Source organism: Adiantum capillus-veneris, chromosome 5 (genome assembly GCF_014529385.1).
Source record: "Adiantum capillus-veneris isolate H3 chromosome 5, ASM1452938v2, whole genome shotgun sequence".
NCBI lineage: Eukaryota > Viridiplantae > Streptophyta > Polypodiopsida > Polypodiales > Pteridaceae > Adiantum > Adiantum capillus-veneris.
Genome location: NC_140935.1, coordinates 171,821,202 through 171,837,300, shown reverse-complemented (window position 1 = coordinate 171,837,300; position 16,099 = coordinate 171,821,202).

Sequence of the window (16,099 nt, the reverse complement as noted above, 5' to 3'; positions counted from 1 at the left end):
GCTTCTCACGAGACAATGCCTTTGTGAAAAGATCTACAAGTTTGTCCTGTGTTGGCACATAATCCAAGCTGGTCTCTCCTGCTGAAAGCCTCTCCCTAACATAGTGGTAATGCACCTCAATGTGCTTGGTGCGAGCATGAAAAACTGGGTTCCTCACAACTGCCAATGCGCTCTGACTGTCAGTGTAGATAGTGTTGGTAGTGTCCTGTCCAACACCCAAATCAGCCATACACACTCAACAATAGCTGTGAAGACTGCCCTGTACTTAGCCTCACAACTCAAAGTGGCCACAATAGGTTTCTTCTTGCTCAACCATGATATACATGAACTACCAAGCATGAAACAAAAACCACTTGTGGACACTCGCGTGTCAAAACAACCAACCCAATCTGAGTCTGAAAAAGCATGTAAATCTGGCGGCAATGATCCCCCTTTGGGATAAAACAAGCCAAGATGTAAAGTGCCACTAAGGTAGCAAAAAATCCTCTTGACATCCTGCCAATGCTTAGACCTTGGGCTATGCATAAATTTGTTGACCTGTGAGATTGCAAACTGAATATCTGGCCTCGTGTCGCATACATAAATGAGGCATCCAACAACAGTTTGGTAAAGAGTGACATCAACAGGATTGCCAGCATCATGTAGACTCAACTTCAAACCTGTTTCCATGGGAGTGGCAATAGGTTTGCAATCCTCAAGTCCAAACTTCCATAGCAATGTCTCTATGTAACTTTTTTGACACAAGGCAATACCACCATCACACTGATTAAACTGTATTCCCAAGTAATGATGCAACAAAACCAAATCTTTCATCTTGAAAGTAGCATTCAAATCGGCCTTAAATTCAGCAATATGTCTCTCATTTGGTCTCGTGATCAGCAAATCATCTACATAAAGAACCACAATGAGAAGTACAGCACCCTCACGCTTTACATACAATGTGCTTTTTGTTGGACTATTACAAAAGCCTTGTTTGACCAAATGAGTGTCAGCTTTCTCATACCAAGCACGAGGAGATTGCTTCAATCCATACAAAGCCTTGTTACATTTTCACACTTTGTCCTCTTGTCCTTTCTTGATAAAGCCGCGAGGCTGCGTTACATAAACTTCCTCAAATATGCCACCATTCAAGAAAGAAGTAACAATGTCTGATTGATGTACATCCCAACCAAAATGAGCTGCCAATGCACATAGAAAATGCACAGTAGTCATACGACAAGTGGGAGTAAAAGTCTCTTCATAATCTATGCCTTTTTGTTGTGCATAACCCTTTGCAACAAGTCGAGCCTTATGGCAATTGATCTCACCATCCGGCTTACGTTTCAACTTGTAAATCCTTTTCGTACCAATGGCCTTTTTGCTAGGAGGTAAATCACATAAAGTCCATGTGTCATTTTCTATAAGTGCATCATATTCTGATTGCATGGCAGCCATCCAATTTTTTGAATTTTGTGCTTCATCAAAAGACAGAGGCTCCTCAACATCATGTAAGCTAGATACAGCCAAAACATAACAATCTGATGCATAAGATGCATGGCGAGAGCCTGAATGAGTACAACTAGACAAAGGTGCATCCAATTTATTGTCACACAAAGTGTGCACCAGCCATTTTGGCATACCTCTAGCCTGCTCATTTTCAACCCTTTCCTCATCAAGTACATTTGCATCAGTAATAGGCTAATCTGTAACATTTTTAGAAACCCCCATAGGCTGTACATTTGCCTCATTGGAACTCACATTCATATTTTCACCACTAAAAAGAGGCAACAAATTGTCATAAATGTCATGTGAGCTTATATTACTGTCTCTAGTACATGACAGTAAGGGCTGAATAGAATCTTCCACAAACACTACATCTCGTGAAACCAGAATACATTTTTTTTGCGGATGATACAACCTGTAACCTTTTCTTTCAGAGCTATAACCAACAAAAATACATTTGACAGCCTTATCATCCAATTTTCTGCGTTGTGTTTGTGGCACCAAAGCATATGCCAAACAGCCAAAAACACGCGTGTGCTCAATAGAAGGCTTTCTATCATGCCATGCCTCATATGGAGTAATAGACTGCAAAGCTTTCGTAGGACACCTATTTAGTACATAAGTGGAACACATGATGGCCTCAAGCCAAAAAGAATGCGAAAAAGCTTGACTTTTTACCATACATCATGCCATTTTCGTAAGTAACCTGTTTTTCCTCTCAGCAACACCATTTTGCTGAGGTGTATAAGGCACTATACCTTGGTGTTTTATCCCACAGCCTGAAATGCATTAAATTCATGAGACATATACTTCCCCCCTCGATCGGAACGGAGGGTGCCCATAGTACATTTCGATACATTTTTAGCCATAGCCAGAAATTGTTTGAAGCACGTCAAAACTTCAGACTTCGCTTTAAGCAGAAATACCCATGCATGCCTGGAGTAATCATCAATGAAAGTCACGAAGTAAAGGTAATTGCCCAAGGACGGAGTTTGCATGGGCCCACAAACATCACTATGCACAAGCTGGAACTTGCATGTGGCCCGGCCTGAACCATCCTTTGGAAACTTAGAATGTTGCATCTTACCCAAAATACAGCCTTCACAAACATGTTTGACAGGTGCTTCAAGAGGCGGAAAAGAAGCAACCATATCAAATTTATGCAAACACATCAAACTGGCAAAATTCAGATGACCAAAACGTGCATGCCAAAGTTTTGCATCTGAAATAGCCCTTGAATCTGCAACAACATTTGCAAAATTTTGTCCACACTTGTCATACAAAGTGAGCTTATACAGCCCACGACACAAAAGGCTAGATGCAACAATTTCATCACCAAAACTGAGATCATGAACTGTACATCTGTCATCCACAAATTTGAATACAAGTCCAAGTCTAGCAAGTGCGGATACAAAAATAGATTCTTCTTGATCCTAGGTACATAAAGTGCATCAACAAGTGTGAAAGAACTGCCATTAGCAGCAGTAAGCAAAATCTTTCCAACTCCCTGAACCGGATAAGAGGCATTGTTGGCACAAGTGGCTGAATTCCCATGAGGGACAGACTCAAGAGAGGTGAACAATTCATGATGTGAGGTAATGTGCTTTGTAGCACCACTGTCGAAATACCACACATGTGAATTTGCAGCAACTGACATGCATGCATCATGGACAGCAGGATTGTAAGTACACTCTGCACTAAAAGCCCATTCTACATCAACATCAGCATTATAGTCTCCTTTTACAGAAGACTCAACAATGGCTACATTTGTAGTGGAACCAGCATTTGCAGTGGAACCACCATCTTTCTTCTTAGCCTCTTTTGCCTTCAACTTAGGAAACTACTTGATCAAGTGATCACTAGCTTTACAATAATGGCAACACATCTTCTTTTTGCCCTTATCACCAGAATTTCCAGACAAACTGCTGGAAGCGGAAGCATTAGGAACAGAAGTTTTTCCGCTTGCAGCAGAACCATAAGAAGTGGTTGCATTGTTTTTACCACCCTTTCTTTGAGAAGCAAGAAAAGCCTATTCAACTGCACGCTATCTAGTATTGTTTTTTCTGGAAAGTGACTCTTGCAACAGCAATGTGCATAATGCATCAAACTTGACAACCTCTGGATTTCCTTGGGTTATAAGTCTCCAAGAACTAGCAAAAGTTTGGTAAGAATCTGGTAAGGCATCAAGAACAGTCTGCACAAGGGAACTGTCTGAAATGACTTCACCTGTAGAAATAAGTTGCTCATTGATATCCATGACACCAGAAAGAAAAGTGTCCATATTATCTTCCTCATGCCTAATCTTCGACTCCATCTCTTTACGCAGCAAAGCAATTTTAGCGTCATTGCGGCTTGCATAAAGACCTGCTAGAATATCCCAAGCCTGTTTTGCAAATTTTGCTGAACGGATGTGAGGAACAATGGTGCGCTTCACAGACAATGCAATCAATGCATGAGCCTACGCATCCTTTACATCCCAAATGAGCTTGTTCTGCCATAGGCAAAACAACTCTAATAGCAGCAATCCTTGTAGCAAGACCTGCAAAATCCTCAACATCGCCTACATCCTCAGAACCAGGACATACATCAATGCCCTACACAATATTCCAAACGCCCTTTGACACAAGAACGTGTTGCATCATATAAGCCCACATAGGGTAATTGTCCCCGTCCAACCTGTCCTCAGCAGCAAACATCTTGAAGACATCTGTGTTGTTGTCAGCCATGGTAAATACTGCACCTGATGTGAAAACTGCCCGAAAATAGGAGAAATGGAGCGGGAACAACACGTTCTATATAGAACAAACCATAGAAGACTGTAAGGCACCTCTTATGCAGAAAACAACACTGACAAAAATCTGCACAAAATGACAAAATAGCCCGTGCAGTACTGCCTGTAGTGGAAACGGAGGCCAAAATGAGCCCGAATCAAAAATCTGTGCGAGTCAAAGTCGACTTGCAAACGCTCGCCAAACCTCACTATAATCGGAGAAAGTGAGCAGACGTGTGCTGGAGCAGTTGGCGACTAAGCCCGAGAGGACGCAACTTGCTCTGATACCAATTGTTGGAATTAGGGTCGCAGAGAAACACACACAGCTTGGAGAAGACAAAGGAAGCTCAAGGCACACGATAGATAGTGTGTTACTTAGTGTGCAATGGAAAGATAGATAGCCCTAGAGTGATGGGCGTATATACAATGCACGGAAGAAAAAACCTCCTAAAGAGGGAAAAAATGCCCGGCGGTCCTAGTGTGTTCACACACATCACTACCACATGGTTATAGTAACATTCTTCTGCTGCACTCAGGTGATAGTCACATAATTATTAGATGATCCCCAAGGTGAGGGGATGGTGTTCCTTAAGTTCCGTATGATTCTGGTATGGTTTGGTGAGTTTCCTTCCATTTGTGTGTATGTAGTTAGGTGGTGTAGCTGAGAGCAATGAGATTCTTGATTGTGGTTTAGTTGGCCTTCCAAAGTGTTGTATGTGTGGGATGGTCTCAGCCTCTGACAAGCTAAAGATATTGTCTTCATTCGCATATCGTGTTATCTGTGTCCTCGATTGACATTATGTTGATCTAAAATAGTGTTGCATGCACTTTATAGGTGGTGTAATTTGCTCCAGCAACAGCCGCCCTACATTTGGCACCGTTGCCGAGGATCAAAATCCTAAGCTAGTGAGAAGAGGATGTTTAGAATGAAGTGTTTTCACTACTAATTTCATCAGTTTTTTAGTGTGTGTAACTCAAATTAGTGAGATTTGATGATGTGCGTGCAAGCAATTGAAGCTAATTTTTGAGTTATGAATACTCCAAACCCCCAATTTCACTAATTTCTCACTAACCATTGCTAATTTTGCTTCATTTCCATGCTAATTGTACTAATTTCATGCTAATTTTTACTAATTTTTTACTAACTTCACTAACCTAACCGCTAACATTGATGTGTAATGTATGTTCAATCCCCTTATAAGAGGTGGAATCAACACTTTTATCAAGTTTCTTTGTGATAATTGATGTCTAATTTGATGATTTGAGTGCTTGATTTTTTATCTACATTGGTCAATTTTGGAGCCGATTTGGTGGTGTACACGCTTATTTATGCAATGATGCATCTTCGCATGGAGCAAAGGAATATCTTGGAGTGTGTTTACAATGTAAGTGCACTCACTTTTTCATTTCAATTCTTGGTTGATTAATGTGGTTCATTTTGTGCTAATCATTTGCTAAACTTAGGTGTGTAAATCAATTGATCTACACTTTGCACCTAGTTTGATTCACTTGGGATGAAATTCATGTTCAATTTGACTAATGAACCTTGTGTGTGTCAAGATAATGCTTAATTCAAGAATTCATGTGTGTGCATAAAGATCATATTGTGTGTGTAATGTACCAAAGAGGGGAAAAAATTCCATAAAATTCAAAAGTGTCTGCACCTAATCATAGGTGTTTTCTTGCATAGAAATTGAAAAAATTGATGATATGTGAATGTAAAATCATGTAATTGATGTGAATGTTAGGAAATTCCAATCATTGGATATGCCTAATTGCCAAATAAATTTGGGCAAAATTTAAATGTATGTGCCCAATTGAAGACCACTTGATTCAATGATTGATGGTCAATTGGGGAGCACAAATTCTTTTTTATTGTGAAATGTGCATCAAAAGTGTGTACAATCATTATGTGTAAATTTAATTGCATTGCCATTTGAGCCAAATCAAACTTTTGTGAATTTTTGAGTGTGTGCATTGCTTGATTAGGTCTAATTAGGATCACTTTTTGAGAAATTGAGCATGCATGCATTTTTTTATGCTCAATCAAGTGTGCAATTTGAGCTTTGCAATGTGGAATTGATGTATTTTTTTTCATATAATTTTGGCCTAAAGTTGGTTGTTTATGCCAATCAATGGCATGAGCAATCCAATGTGCGAATGAATAAGTTGTTTTTTTTTTACAAATTATGATGATGAATTGGCCAAATACTTGATGTGTGTATCACAAATTGGCTTAAATATTGAGAAAAATCATTAAATTGGTTCTCAATTGTGAAGATTTTTAGTGATCACCATGCTAATGATTGATCAATGTGATGAACATGGGAAATATTCATTAATGTGTGTGTAGTTGTAATCGAAATTCACTCATGTGTAGCCATGCAAACCTAAAATGACAAATTAAATTGTGTTTGGATGATTTGAGCTATCAAAGATGAGCAATTGATTTTGCAATGATTAAAAATTTGGCTTGAATGGACCAAGGAGAATTAGGTCACATCTTAAATCCCGCTACAGGAACAATCTTTATGTTGAACAAACTTATAGTCACCATAGAAAGAGGTACAAATAAAATTTGGCATGAGAGATTGTGTCACCCTAGTATTACAGTGTTATAGGAGATGCAAAAATCTAGGATGGTTCTACATATACCTACAAGTTCATATATGCATGAAGTATGTCAGTCTTGAATGATTGGAAAGCAACAAGGAAATGTTTTTCCACAAGATAATAACAATAGAGCACAATCTCCTGTACAATTGGTTCATGATAACCTCTATGTTAAAATCTAGTCAAGTTTCTCTTTGGGGTCCTTTCCAATGTATCGGGGTGGCTCCCCTGTCAGTTAAATGTAGCTATGGTGTTGAAAGACGCCATGGATCAGTACAAGCATGACTATTATTGGTATTTTTTGGTCATGTTACTATAATTAACTTACCATTTTGAATTTTGCAAAAAAAAACTACTTTTGCTTTGGGTGGATGTTTCTTTTTTTTAATGCTAGTTGACAATTTCATTGAGAAAATGTCAGTATGTTTTATTTGTGAGAAGTGAGGTTTCTAGTAATTTCAAATTCTCTAAGAAACAAAAATAAGTAAGAAGGTTAAAGAGCTTCACACAAATCAAGGAGAACTTTTTCAAATTAAGCAAGCAATACTGCAATGATCATGGCATCATTAGTGTCGGCTCACCACTACTCACACACCACAACAAATGAAGTTGTGGAAACTCGTAATGGCACTATGGTAGATGTTTGGTCAATGCAGCTGATGCGTACCCTCCTAGCCGACCACACCTTATCCGAGCCCCAAAGTTTTGATGTGATTTATCCCCAAAAAAAAAAAAAAAGCCTTGTAAAAGAGCCTATATAATTTTGAGCCAAATGTTGTACACTCTGAGTTGTATTCTTTTGTCATGAGCCCGAAGCTATGTGAGTCAGCCATTGGCCATGTGAAAATCCCTAGGTATAAAGCCCAAAAAAACTTTATTTTAAGGACGATATTGTAACATTATCTTGAAGTGGTGAAGAGCTTTTCTACGTATGATTGTGAGCGGCTTCTCTCCTACAACTTGTAACCAAATTTTCTCATGATCTGGTAATCCAAATTCGATTCCAAAAGTTGCATTGTGTTCCTTGTCTCTTTCTCTTTCAACTAAGTATAAGTAGTAGCTAGACGCGAGGTTTAGTGCTTGATAGAGCCTAGAGTTAAGGGACCGGCTAGATCTACCCTTGAGAGTGTTATGAGTGAGATACAAAAGGCATTTCATTCTTCAAAATTCTCGATGCTTTGAAAGTACTATTCCATAATCCCTTCCCTTTCAATTTGTACTATTTTGTTCATTTTTGTTCCCAGTTTCTTTTCAACACTTAGGAGTACGGTAAGAAGAAACCAAAACCATCAACTTGGGCTAAACGATGAGGGTAAAAATTGTTGAAAACCATATTTGGGCAGAAAGACCATAACCATGAAATTTTAAAAAAATTGATGTTAAGAGCCTAAAAGCTAATCAAAACTCAAAAACTTGGTTACCAAGGGTATTAAACTCACAGGAAGAAATCTGGCAAGTTTCATCCAGTTTTGTGGTGGATTATGGATTGCGATCCATGTACCCCAGAGACAGTTTGAGCAGGACCACTAGATACATATCACTTCTAGGCAGCTAAAACCAGAATTTGGCGTCAATTTGAAACAAAAAACACACTCAAATCAAATAAATTGATTAAAAAAACTTTAAAATCTAGTCAGGTTTTCCAACTTTTAGTGATCCAAACTCAAAAAGGTTTGGGACTAGCTTTAACATAACACTAACAACCAACTAACCAAGTTTCCTATCAAAATGAGGTCAAACATGGATCGTGATCCACGTACCTTATCATGATGTTTGGCTGAGATTTGAGCAACAGGTCGCTTAGCCTATCTGAAACACTTTTCCCAAAAGTCACATTGGCGAAAAACTTAAAAAAGTTGGTCACAAGAGCCAAAATCAGAAACTAGTCGTAAAATGAAAAGTAGACCCAAAAATTCACCTTTGGTTGGACAAAAGTGATCCTAATCCAAAAAGATTTGGGAGTAGGCTATAAACATCATAAGTAATCATTAGGCCAAATTTCAGGTCTCGAAGTGGTGGAACATGGATCACGATCCATGTACCTCTTCTAAGATTTTGGGAAAGACTATACCAGCCTACAGTAGAGACCATTGTGAGCAATACTTCCCAAAGCAAGGGAGCCAAAAGAGTTCCAAAAGTGAGTCAAAAGGGCTCAAAACACTTCCAAGTAAAAAAGCGCTAAGACAGACCTAGCATTTGAATTTTTGTAGGCCTATTTAAGTCCAAACCACACAATAATCATATAGCTAGGATCAGGGTACCAAGGGCAAGTTGTGTGTCAAGTTTCATCACATTCTGCCACTGAAGTACATAGACCCAATCCATGTTCCTCTGTCACAATTTGATATGAGACTTGTACCATAGCTAAAACTAGTTACAAGGAGCCTAGTGGTCTTTCAAAATTGAATTTGGACTTCATTTGAGGATAATACAAGATAAATTAGATGTTGTGTCAAAAGTACGATAAATTTTGGTTGATTCAAAATTTTGATAAACAGAGCAGTTGTAAACTCATTGCCACCAAGTGTTTTTTTACATGATACAAGGGCTCGGGCATAGCGGCTTGATGTGATTCCGATTGAAAGATTTTCAAGAAACCAAAGTGGTAACAGGTCAAGGTTTTGCTATAGTGCTTCTTGATGTATTTGAGATCAGGTAGTCTATACCAAAGTAGAAACCCTATTGTAAGACACCAGGTTAGCCATATTTTCATAGAAGAGAGTGTGAATTAGGGACCATTGCCTACCTTAGAGCCGATCCTAGAGGAAAGGATGTCTTATACTTCTTTAGAGAGATCTTGTACCTACATGGCTAAGGGATTAAAAAGTGTAAGTTTTAAAGAGGGAACAAAAATGGGAGTGGGACCATCCTAGCCTACACCAACCATGAAACAATTGCACCTAAAGAGAGATTGAGCGAGTTCAAGACCTTAGTGCTTATGGACTATAGTGATGATCGATACTTGGATGATGAGGGTATAATGTATCTAGTTGTGAAAAACCCCTATATTGTGGACAAATGGGGGATGGCAAGCACACAAAAAACAAGGTGTACATTGATCTTGAGGATAAGACATCCAAGTTGGACATTCCAAATGTGAAACTAAGGCAAGTGAATGAGACTACTCGAGTCACAACTTGAGTCAACATGGATAAAACTCGTGTGGGGTTGTACAAGTAGGACAATAGAGAACATATGCTCTACTATAAGTGCAGCAGCCCCTACACTAGAGAGTTGGTGGAGCAAGAAAATTTGTAGGCTTTTACATACATAGAAGGTAGAGACACTATGTAATCAGGCTTGGTAAATGTGGGCAAAGATACTCCGTAGTAGATTGTAAGGAGCTAGAGGGATAAGCATACTTTGGAGGCCCACTCCATTAGTATTATTTCACACCAAGCATGTACCAAAAACGGAGAGAGTGAGTTCTGATAAAACGAGAGTTGAATACTCATTCAACCAACCATAGTTTTTAGTGCCAAGACTGATAGGATCCTTGGGATCAAGGGTTCCAATGACCACATCTAGGGGTAGTGAAGCTCTAAGCACACCTTATACAACAAGAGTTTTGGAGGCCTGGAATAAAGCGAGAGATGTGCAACCAGATAAAAGAGTCACTGATAGAGCTCCAACTAGAGTTCTTAGTGGGGGTTACAAGGCTAGAGATGTCCTTGTAAGAGAACCTAGAGTTGTGAGAATGGTTTTTGAAACACACCAAATGTGACCATCTCAAGTAGCAAAGTGTGTTTCCAAGAAGTATAATGGGTCAGAGTTGGAAATTGGGTTGTAGGGAAATACACACAGCTTGGTGAAGACAAAGAAGCTCAAGGTACACAGCAGAGAGTAGTATTTCTTAGTGCACAATGGAAAGATAAGTAAGACCTAGAATGATGGGTGTAATGATAGAATGCATGAGGGAAAAAACCTCCTAGTAAGGGAAAAGATGCCTCGATGGTCATAAGTGTGTTCACACACATCACTACCATATATGTATGGTAACAAATCCCCCTAAAGAGTGATGCAATGAATGACAATTAGCACATAGAGTATAGGGAAGTTCCATGCCCCGAGGACATGATCAGTCCACAAAGGGGAGTAGGGCCAAATCTTTGCAGAATGCTTTGAACTTATCATGAGAAAATGCCTTTGTGAAAAGATATGCAAGGTTGTCTTGTGTTGGAACATAAGCCAAGTTGATCTCTCCTAATGAGAGTCTCTCTCTGACATAATGGTAATGCACCACAATGTGCTTTGTACAAGCATGGAAAATTGGATTCCTTGCAACTACCAATGCCTTCTGACTGTCAGTGTGGATGATATTGGCAATGTCCTGTCCAACATTCAAATCATCCATAAGTCATATAAGCCATACACACTCAACCATAGATGTGAAGACTGCCCTGTACTCAGCCTCACAACTAGAAGTGGCCATAGTAGGTTGCTTCTTACTCAACCATGATATCCATGAGCAACATGAAACAAAACCACTCGTGGACACTTGCATATTATAACAATCTGCCCAATTTGAGTCTCAAAAAGCATGTAAATCTGGTGGCAATGATCCCTCTTAGGATAAAACAACCCAAGATGTAAAGTGCCTCTCAAGTAGCAAAAGATCCGATTTTGACAGCCTACCAATGATTAGACTTAGGGCTATGCATAACTCTGTTGACCTGTGAGACTACAAAATTGAATATGTGGACTCATATTTCATACATAAGTAAGGCATCCAACAACAATTTGGTAAAGAGTGACATCAGCAGGATTCTTAACATCATGAAAACTCAATATCAAGCCTATTTCCATGGGAGTAGCAATATGTTTGTAGTCCTTGTCCAAAATTACATTGTAATGATTCTATGTAGCTTGTTTGACACACAGCAATACCACTACAAAATTTGAGAAGGTGAGCAGGCGTGTCTTGGCAATGCTGGTGACTATGCCCGAGACGATGCAACCTGCTTTGATATGAATTGTTGGAAATAGGGTTGCAGGGAAACACACACACCTTTGTGAAGATGAAGAAGCTCAAGGCACACAATAGAGAGTAGTATTGCTTTGTGCAAAAGATAAGTTAGCCCTAGAATGATGGGTGTATATACAATGGACGGGGGGGAAAACCTCTTAATGAGGGGAAAAATGCCCCGATAGACCTAAGTGTTCTCACGTTGATTACAAAGGGATTATACCCTTTTGGAGCTCCCACCTTGCTTCACTCTCACCACCACACATAAACTTCACAATGCACCACACTGCTTCACAATTTGTTTTTGTGTGTAGAAAAGGCCTCCTTTTATAGGCCAAAAGGGCTACTCTCATGAGAGGCAGTCGTGTGTAGCCGCCTTTGTGTAGATAAGTCCAAGTTGAATTCTCCCATGCGTCCATGTGTGGCCGCCCTTGAGAAGACAAGCCCAATTTGAAATCGGCCACCTGCCAACCGATTGGCCATTTTTTGACCACTTTTCGGCTGCCGTCCGACCATAATATTCCTCCAAAAATGAATATTCCATGATGACCATGAAAATTTTGGCTTCTGATGAGTGATTTTTCTTCACACACGATGGCTTCTCCTCATACTGGGGGCCTTAAAAATGTGCATTCTTAACATAGAAAATTACAAGGGGTAAATCAGGCTCCATACTTAGCAATCTCCCACTCGGAGACTAATCTCCACACCAAACCTGTGACTGCTTTCCATCCTGGATTCTTATCCTTGAATGCCGATTGAAGATAAGAAAAAGCTCGACTTCTCCTTGTTGACTACCTTTGTAAGCATATCTGCAGGATTTTCACTTGTATGCACCTTTCCTAGCTTTAGTTGTCCCTCTTCCAAAAGAGTGCATTTGAAGTGATATGTCACCTCAATGTGCTTTGTCCTTGAATGAAATGTTGAGTCTTTTGCAAGATGGATAGCGCTTTGGCTATCCTGTACAAGACACAATTGTCTTGGTGGAATCCAAGCTCTTCTAAGAATCTATGAAGCCACAAAATTTCTTTGCTTGCCTCTGTCATTGCTACATACTCTGCTTCCATGGTAGAAAGTGAAACCACTGTTTTCAGCTTTGAATCCCAGCTTACTGTTGTGCCTCCAACCGTGAAGACATATCCAGTAGTGCTCCTTTGAGTATCTTTGTCACTACCATATCTGCATCATCATACCCTTCCAAAAAAATATCAGCTCCTCCAAAATACAAATCATTTTTTGTTGTCCCTTTCAAATACCTAAGTATCCACTTCATAGCTTGCCAGTGCTCTTTACCTAGGTTGTCCATGAACCTACTTACAACTCCCACTGCATGTGCAATGTCTGGCCTTGTCCACACCATTGTATACAGAAGAGAACCTATCACTATAGCATATGGAACTTTAGACATTTAGGCTATCTCCTCTTATGTCTTTGGACACATATCCTTGGTTAGTTTAAAGTGACCAGTCAAAGGTATAGAAACCGCTTTTGCATTTTGCACTGCAAACCTTTCTAGTACCTTCTTGATGTAATCCTCCTGAGATAGCTTTAATGTCTTCTTCATCGTATCCCTTGATATCTTCATACCAAGTATCCTCTTTGCAAAACCTAAATATTTCATTGAAAAATATTTAGACAGCTCCTCTTTTAGGTCTTTGATGTCTTGCATGTTAGCACTTGCAATCAGCATGTCATCAACATACAACATAAGGATGATGAACTTCCCATCTCCCAAGTTCTTTGTGTAGATGCAATGATCTGAGTTTCATCTTGTGAATCCATGATCCAACATCCATCCATTGAACTTCAAGTACCACTTTCTTGATGCTTTCTTGAAACCGTACAAGCTCTTCTTTAATCCGCAAACCATTTTCTCCTTACCTTTTACTTCATATCCCTTTGGTTGAAGCATGTAAATTTCCTTTTTAAAGTCACCATGACAGAATGTCATATTTACATCCATTTGTGTAAGATTTAAATCATGAGCAGCCACAAGGCTTAAGACAAGCCTAATTGAGTTCATTTCTACAACAAGAGAAAATATTTCATTGAAGTCAATACCTTTCTTTTGAGAAAACCCTTTTACCACAAGCCTAGACTTGTACCTTCTTCTTCAGCTTGTACACCCATTTGTTTTGAAGTGCTCGCTTACCTTAAAGCAACTCAACCAACTCCCATGTTTGGTTGCAATGTAATGAGTCCATCTCCACTTGCATGCTTTTGACCCATTCTTCTTTGGATTCGTGTTGCATAGCTTCATCGTATGATTTAGGCTCTCCAGAATTTGAGACCAAGAGATGGTTGAAGGAAGGAATGAACCTTTCTGGAGGTCTACTTTCTCTTGTAGATCTTTGGTGAATAGGTTAAGGCTCCTCATTTGGTTGACGTTGTTGCACATTGTCACCATTTCACCCCGTTCCACACTTGCCTTGGAATCTACGGCTTATTGTTGTTCCAAAGGCTCATCTTCCTAAGTTGCTTGATCTGTTAAATGAGAAGATTAAGATGGGGATTTTGGAGCCCTCTTTTACTCCTTACTCTAACAAGTGGTTTTCGGTTCCGAAGAAGAATGGTACATTGAGTTTTATAAAATATATGCAGCCTTTTTCTTGTCTTGATCTTCGTTATCTTTACCATCACTTTCATAAGAGGAAGAGGATGAAGAAGATGGAGAAGAGGGTGTCCTCTTTCTCGCCTTTTTCTTCTCATGCTTTTTATCATCCCTCTTTGAATTATGGCGTGGAGAAGAGTGTGATGGTCTTCTCCGCTTTGGTGGTGATGGAGAGCGTTTAGCCCGCCGTCTTCGTGGAGCCATCTCCGCCGAGGTGGCGGGAGACTCACTTCTTTCTCGTTCCTTCGGTAGAGGCTCTTGAGTTCTCCTTTGGGAAGGAGATGCATCATCAAGAAGTAAATTCTTGAGCCCTTCATATGGATTCTCTTCTTCTTCCCGAATCGGAGAGAGACCTCTTTTGGGAGTCTCACAAGGAGGCTTCCTAGGTGTTCTCTCGTCATGGTGATGAGCTTGGAGAATCCAGTGAGCACGGAGCTGCCGTTGCACTTCACTTTGGAGCGATGGATTGCCCATGGCTTGTTGAAGCCTAGAAACAAGATAGTTAACAAGCATTGAAGAATCATTGGTAGCTTGCTCATGAGCAAAATCAAAGTTATCAACATTAATTTCACTCTCTTTAGTATTGTCAGCTACTCCTCTTTACCCCTTTAGAAAAAGCACTCAAGCTATTGTACCCATGGCTCGAATACCATTAATTGCAAGGAATAGAAGAGAGGCTCTTTCGACACCAAAACAGCACCAGCTCTTGTCAAGCTTCTAATAGCTCAATGGTGGTTAAGCCGTAGGCAAGCCCCGTAGGACTCCACTATTAAGACAATAGCTCTCGACGGTGATGCCCCGTTAACTGCACGAAGGCAGGCGCACTGCAAGGCTGAAAAATCCCTATTCTGCTTACTCACAGGCAATTAATAATACCAACCATTTATAGCTAGCTTGAGGACCTCCCTTCTTGAGCAAGAAAAGAGAAACCTTGTGCTCTGATACCAATGTAACATTTAATGGCCTAATAACTTGTGTGTAGCGGAAATTGGCATGAACATAGTGGGAATTTCATTAGAATAGATTCCTAATGAGAATTACAAGAGTGCTTGGGTGGAGAGAGCAACAAAAAGCATAACACCTAGTTAGATAGCATCAACAATACTTCAAAAGAGAGAGAAATTAAGCTATTGACAACAGTTGAGGACTGGATTTGCATGGAGCCGGTCCCCCCTCCAAAAGGCTTTGTATTATGGTTTCTCCCATCAAGAGAGACATTGTACAATACAATTCTTTGTGTTCCTTCAAGACTAGCTAGTGCAATGAAGATGAAAGCTTCATGCACTAAGAAAAAAACTTCTTAAACACAACTTTAATTATCCCCGTTCTCAGACCCAAGACCTCACACACCTTCGAAGATGGTGAGAGCTAGCAGGGTATGAGAGTAGATTGAGAGGAAGAAGCAGTATCTTACGAGAAAGATGTACATCTCCTCACATAATCACTCATATTAGCATAGATTTAGCTTAGTAATTAGCTTGGTAGAGGAGATGAGCATGCATTGAAGCTTGGATCTTGGTTGGATTTACATCCACAAGCCAAGAGTGTGTCGATGTAGGCTTCTATCTCACAAGCTTGGAGTAGGTGATGAGCTCTCCATTAAAGCTTGGGAAGAGATAGTCTTCTCTTACTTCTCACATAGACTATGTGAGAGTGT